The sequence below is a fragment of the Poromitra crassiceps genome (assembly GCF_964638095.1).
Source record: "Poromitra crassiceps genome assembly, chromosome: 10".
Lineage (NCBI taxonomy): Eukaryota > Metazoa > Chordata > Actinopteri > Beryciformes > Melamphaidae > Poromitra > Poromitra crassiceps.
Genome location: NC_139631.1, coordinates 46,124,734 through 46,131,459, shown reverse-complemented (window position 1 = coordinate 46,131,459; position 6,726 = coordinate 46,124,734). Strand labels below are relative to the sequence as shown.

Genomic DNA, 6,726 nt, shown 5'->3' with positions numbered 1-6,726 from the left:
TAGGTTGGATTGGGCTGAAATTTTGCAAGGCGGGGCTTTATGATCTCTAGGACCTTCTAGGTCCTAGAAGGTCATAGAAAATCCTGGAAACCACCTCATGCACACACCCCAGGTCGGATTGGGCTTAACCATAGCATGGCGCTGGGTTGATGATCCGGGGACGGTCATAGGTAGGTTGTGTACTCCTGGAAACCATCTGGACACCATCATAATTTCCGGCCAAGTAAAAGGCACAGTTGTATTGCTTTGTGCCTACATGTATTTAAACCGGGCAATGCTGGGTACATTGCTAATTATATTTTTGCACAACCTTGTCTGGCGTCCTTAATATGTTTTGGTTTTAAGTTTGAGCCTTTATTCTTCTGTTTGGAGCCCGCAACATTGGCTCTATTGTTTGCTTGTATTTGAGATTTCAAACGTTTCTTCTTCCGCCTATGGGATCGGTTCTTGGTGGTAGTTAGGCTGCTGCTGTGGCCCGGGCTTGGTCTGGAGGTAGCTAGGCTGCTGCTGTGCCCTAGGTCTGGCCTGGAAGTAGCTAGGCTGCTGCTGTAGCCTAGGCTTAGCCTGGTGGTAGCTGGGCTGCTGCTATAGCATAGGGCTGGCCTGATAGTAAGTAGGCTGCTGCTGTAGCCTAGGCTTGGCCTGGAGGTAGCTAGGCTGCTGCTGTTGCCTAGGCTTGACCTGGAGGTAGCTAGGCTGTTGCTGTCACATAACCTTAGCCTGGAGGTAGCTCGGCTGCTGCTGTGGCCTAGGTCTGGCCTGGTGGTAGCTCGACTGTTGCTGTGGCCTGGACCTGGCCTTGTGATAGCTAGCCTGCTGCTGTCGCCTAGGCTTAGCCTGGAGGTAGCTCGGCTGCTGCTGTGGCCTAGGTCTGGCCTGGTGGTAGCTCGACTGCTGCTGTGGCCTGGACCTGGCCTTGTGATAGCTAGCCTGCTGCTGTCGCCTAGGCTTAGCCTGAAGGTAGCTAGGCTGCTGCTGTGTCCTAGGCCTGGCCTGGAGCTACCTAGGCTGCTGCTGTATCCTAGGCTTGGCCTGGAGGTAGCTGGGCTGGTGCTGTGGCCTAGGCTTTGCCTGGAGGTAGCTAGGCTGCCGCTGTTGCCTAGGCTTGACCTGGAGGTAGCTAGGCTGCTGCTGTAGCCTAGGCTTGGCCTGGTGGTAGCAGGGCTGCTGCTGTTGCCTGGGCCTGGCCTGGTGGTAGCTGGGCAGCTGCTGCGGCCTAGTGCCCTGGTGGTAGCTAGGCTGCTGCTGTCGCCTAGGCCTGGCCTGGTGGTAGCTTGGTTGCTGCTGCAGCCTAGCCCTGGCCTGGTGGTAGCTGGGCAGCCGCTGCAGCCTAGTGCCCTGGTGGTAGCTAGGCTGCTGCTGCAGCCTAGCCCTGGCCTGGTGGTAGCTGGGCTGCTGCTGCTGCTTAGGCTGGTTGCTGGTACTCGCCAGTGTGTCATCGCCAAGTGTTGCAGCTGCGCATCATCCAGTTCGTTGATGGAGACGATGTGGTCGAGGTACCGCATGTACCGCTCCTGGTTCCGCATGAAGTGAGGGATTCTGGTCTTGCGGAGCACTGCCACATGCTGGAGCCTGTCCACATCTTCGTACGACACCTTGCCCAAAGAGGTCAACATCTTGAAATCAATGGTACTCCGATACCGAAGAATCCTAAGGATCCCATCCAGATAAACTTGATCTTTACTGAAGCAACCTGCCTTGGAGGTGTCCGTCTGTCCCCGCTTGGCACGCAGACAGTACTCCCAGCGCACAGCAGGGTCTTGGACAAAGCGAGCGATATGACTGAAGAGCCGGCTGAAGCTCATGCTGGCGGCGTGATACACTGTGTAGTAGAGCAGAGCTGCGCGCCAAAGGTGAGGCTGTTTCCATAGCAATACGCTATTCAGGCTGGCCAGGCCTTCCTCCGTGGGATTGGCTGGTTTGAGGCGAAACTTCTTCCTGCCTGCCGCGGTGGCCCATGGCTGCAGATTGTTGTTCACCCCTCGGAGATAGTGTGTGCCAATCTCATGTCTCATTACTCCCTCCATCCAATGCTGTCGAGCTCTAGCCAGATTTATAGTCAGAGTAGCACGACAGTTCTTAACCATCATCAACGCCTGGGACAGCAGCTCTTCAGACAGACACACCACCACCTCTCCTACACAGCCCTCTTTCTGCAGGTATTGGCGCACAGATGCCCAGACTTGACTCTTCGGTAGAACCCTGCCGCCTGTCACTTGCTCAAAGCTCTCATAGGAGCCAAACTTCCTCAGGACGCACTCCATGATCCCAACCGCCTGTTTGAGGAAGAGTCGTGACGGCTCCTTGTAAGTCTCCAGCAGGCTACTCTGCTCAGGCTGTGCATACTTAAACTGAGGCTCATATCTGTAGTCCGCCTGGAAGAAGGCCTGCTTCTCCTGCTCCAGGTTGAGTGGTGTGAGCGCCACCAGCTGACAGGACTCGGAGGGCGGCGGCCTGCCCCGCACCCCCTTGCCGATGTGTGGCAGCAAGGTAGTGAGTGAAAACATTGTGACCAACTAAAGATTACAAGGCAGGCCACGCCTTTGTTAGACTCTGTGTCTTATAAAACAAGCCGCGGAGTCTTTGAGGCCATCAAGTTTTGACGGCGTGGCCACTAAGGGCCGATGACATCATCACCAAATGACATCACATTTGCTCGAGTGACGTCACTGGTATCACAATTGCTTGAATGTGAACGTAATATGCCCCCCACATTGACATCATCGTGACATATGAGATCACTGTAGTACAGGCCGAGCTGTCTAGAACTGTATGTATGACATAATCGGCGTTTTTTTATTCTCATAACTGTCTGTGACATCATCAATAATCTATGACATCCCCGGTGATATACAGTATGACATCACAATAGTAGTAGTCTCGCTAGCCAGCCTCTCTTCCCTTCTGTCAGAGAGTCTGGCGCCATGGAAACAGGCAACAGGGATAAGCCCTCCCCTGCTCTAAAGCTGCTCTCCCATTCGAGCGGCTGTTTCGGTGGCAGCAGGATATCCGCTCCCCCGCTTGCAAGCTCTGTCACGCTCTGTTGGCTCCGACCATGTCAATCAGAGCGGCTTCCGCTCCCATGTGTCTCGCTGTAATGCTCCCGGCCGCCGAATGTGAAAACAACGACGCTAACTAGCTAGCGTAGGAAGCTAACGGCAGAAACCTACAGGCTAACTCGTTGCTACACGCTGAAAATGGCAAGTTTTGAAGAAAATTTGGATTGTGCAATAAAGAAGGCCTGCTCGGCACAAGTTCCACCCCGAAACTATTTTCCAAGGGCACTAACGCTAAGCACCGCCCAAGACGAGGATGAGTGGTTAACCCAAACAGAGCATTTTTTTCGCAATCCCACAATGGAAACCTGCGGCGCCAGACTCTCTGACGGAAGGGAAGAGAGGCTGGCTAGCGAGACTACAATAGTAGTGACAAAGAGCATGCGGAAAGAGCCGACACTCTTATGCATTTTTGTAAACAGACGCTAGAGGCAGAAAATCATCATGATATGAGATCACTGTAGTACAGGCCGAGCTGTCTAGAACTGTATGTATGACATAATTGGTGATTTTTATTCTCATCACTGTCTGTGACATCAATAATCTATGACATCATCGGTGACATATGACATCACAATAGTGACAAAGAGCACAAAGGTCCAGTCCCATGCCAAACTTTGTTGACGCGAATTTGGCGCCAATAGTCCAGATGGTGGCGCTACAGCGACCATCTAAATTTTCAAAATTTAAAAATTCATAACAAATCAGGCATATGTGCTACGACTTTGCAGCTTTCACCGAAATGTGGGCCCAAATGAGGAGAAACTTTTGTACACTGCAACCTATGGCCAATTATGAAGTCTAAAGACTGTAAAACTGCAAAAACTGCAAAACTAATAAACCCTACGCCTCCCACATTTTTTCTTCAAACGACACCAAACTTCAGCATCTGCATCGTTAGACTGTCCGCCACCAAAAATTCAGACAGATTTTTGATTGATCAAAAATTCAGCCCACAGTGCATCAAAATGTTCTACTGTAAACCAGGCCCGGTTCTACGGGGGTGCAAAGGCATGCATTGCACCCTTATTTTAATTTTCTGCATGCTCAGTTGAAAAGTAAAAAAAATAATAATAAAAATAAAAATAAATGCTGCAGCTGCACACTTACTGTTTAAACTTGAATTATAATTGTTGTTTTTCTTTGTTCTTTGATGTGAATTTATGGCTTTTTGGCACAATTATGTAACCTTTTAAGGTTGAGATAATTGTATTATCATTATATGGTCCAAATATTTCAGTAAAGCACTTGAAACACTTGAAATATTCTTGCTTGGGTGGTATCATTCTACTTGAAATGATGGTCAAATGTATTATTTTTAGTAAAATAATATGTCAAATTTTTCGGCCGGGCATCTGCTAGGATGCATCCCTAGTCATCTTGTTCTGGAACCGGCCCTGCTGTAAACGGTACTGTAAACAGCTACTAAATTCTTGCTAAATAAAGATTCTTAACGGAAAGAATTTACAAGATTTTGCTGTCACAGTAGTTGAAGTGTGCAAAATCTCAGAATTGTATCTCAAAAACTTAATTTTTTACAGTATTTTGAATTCCCCCCATGTATAGCCTAAACAAAGAGTGTCAATGCCTTTGTCATCCTGGGGAAAGGAGGGACATGCCCTCGCCATCCTGGGGAAAACACAGCGTGTTGTGTGGCGCTACGCGAGAGCCGCAGGCAGCCAGCTGCCTTTGTGTGGAGCAGAGCGGAGAGTGCAGCCTGTTGGCCTGGAATCTCCGAGGGGCCGGGGTCTGTATTCGGCCTTTATGTTAACTAACGTTATCCTGGAATACAATTTTAACGAGCCATTTACATTTCTTTGCATTCTTCGACATTACCGTTTGCTTTATTTTATATGTTACATACAATTGGCCAAGGCAATTGGCCAAGTTATTAGTTTATGGGCTAGAAATTCTGCCAGGTTACAGACACTAGGTGCCATTTTCTCATTTCAGGAGAAAATTCTCCTGAAATAAAGATTGATTGACAGCTGCCATGTCGTGATATGATTGGTTGAAATTTGATAGTGCAATGTGACATCAGCAAACTGTAGATTACTGTTATGAATGAAATCTTGAAAAATGAACTTTTGATGTGAAAAAGTGTGAAAAACTAAAGAAATTAGATTTTTGTGATTTCTTTTTTGCATACATTAATAAATAGGTGCACTGAATACCCAGGGTTCAGCTCGACTTTAAGTCACACACAGTGACTTGAGACTTGACTTGAGACTTCTCCTCAAAGACTTGAGACTTGACTTGGACTTGAGATTTGGGCCTTGTGAACTATCTTTATTTTTGTGTGTATAGAGGGTATGCATGTGATGTCACAGAGGCAGAAGTCACTGTGGGGTCACGCCCACTGAGTCACAACAAGACTGAGCTTGAATGCAGTAATCAGCCTAGATAACTGACAGCTGCTGCTCAGGGAGGAACTTGACACGCGTGTTCCAGTCGGTGTGCATACCCTCTATTAACATTAAGGAAAGGTCTACTAATAATAATGTCAACTAATCAATGCTGATGCTGGATGCTAATATATAGTGTGGATAATATAGTGTCCTACATGCTTTGAATCCCTTAGTTTTAGCTGCAGTGTTCTAAGCAGACTGGATTGCATGCAGCAGATGATAGAACGCTCATCCATAAGAGACTTGAGACTTGACTTGGACTTGTGACCAAAGACTTGAGACTTGACTTGGATTCTAGCTCAAAGACTTGAGACTTGCCCGGCCATGACCCATTGCTGCGCAGCAGCTATAATTTGACATTGATTTTGTGGACCAACATTTTCACATGTAACAAGCTGTCCTTTAGTGTTTGTATGAGACACCAGGCTGCACCCTAAGTCACATGACCAGGCTGCACACTAAGTCACATGACCAGACTGCACGCAAAGCACTTTTGGTGACCTCCTTAATGCTCCGGGGAGCAGTTTTATGGAACATAGCACGGGCCGCCCGTTAAAAAGCACTCCGTGGTTTCAGGCAAAGGTCAAGCATGCCCTTGGACTCGTCGTCCAGGACAAGTTCAAAGTCAAAGTCAATTTTATTGTCAATCACTACCATATGTACAAGACATACAGAGCATCGAAATTCCGTATCTCATGATCCACGGTGCACTCAATATACAGATAGGAGACAACATAAAAATGACATAAGATAAAATAGATAAAAAAACAATAAAATACTAAAATACTACCGTAGGGGTCATAATAAGGTCACTGTAATCACTGTAATAAAAGTCAGATAGTGCAAATAGTGATGGCAGAAAAGTGCAATAAAATGAACAAAGCGACATAGTAATTTTGCATAAAGTGACTGGTGCTGAGTGAGGATATGGGTCCCCAGCCTGACAGCTGTTAGTTGGAAAATACGGTAGTACCGCCCACCTACCAAGTGCCTAAACCTAAAGACCACCTACCCCAATGCCTAAGACTACCTTACACCCCCCCCCCCCCCCGCCCCCCAGGTGGTAAAACCGTTCTCCCTGGGTGATACTTAGCATCTCCTTTCCCTGAACCCACTGTGCAGAGTGCTGCTCCGTGGAGTGCGTTCCTTAAAATGATATTGGCTCCCCGGCACGTTATGGAGGTCGCCAAAGGTGCTGGCCAAAGTGGGGCTCTGAGATGTGTTTGGAGTGAGAATGTGTTTCATTAGTAGATGCTCAGAGC

General features: G+C 48.0%; 1 pseudogene across 1 annotated transcript; it reads right to left on the bottom strand.

Annotated features, from left to right (window-relative positions):
• Positions 1–999: 999 nt before the first annotated feature.
• Positions 1,000–2,444, bottom strand: LOC310784471 (microtubule-associated tyrosine carboxypeptidase 1 pseudogene; annotated as a pseudogene). The gene is made up of 2 exons: positions 1,425–2,444; positions 1,000–1,302 (listed from the first exon to the last, which is right to left on the bottom strand). The product of its transcript is annotated as a microtubule-associated tyrosine carboxypeptidase 1 pseudogene (transcript).
• Positions 2,445–6,726: the final 4,282 nt, after the last annotated feature.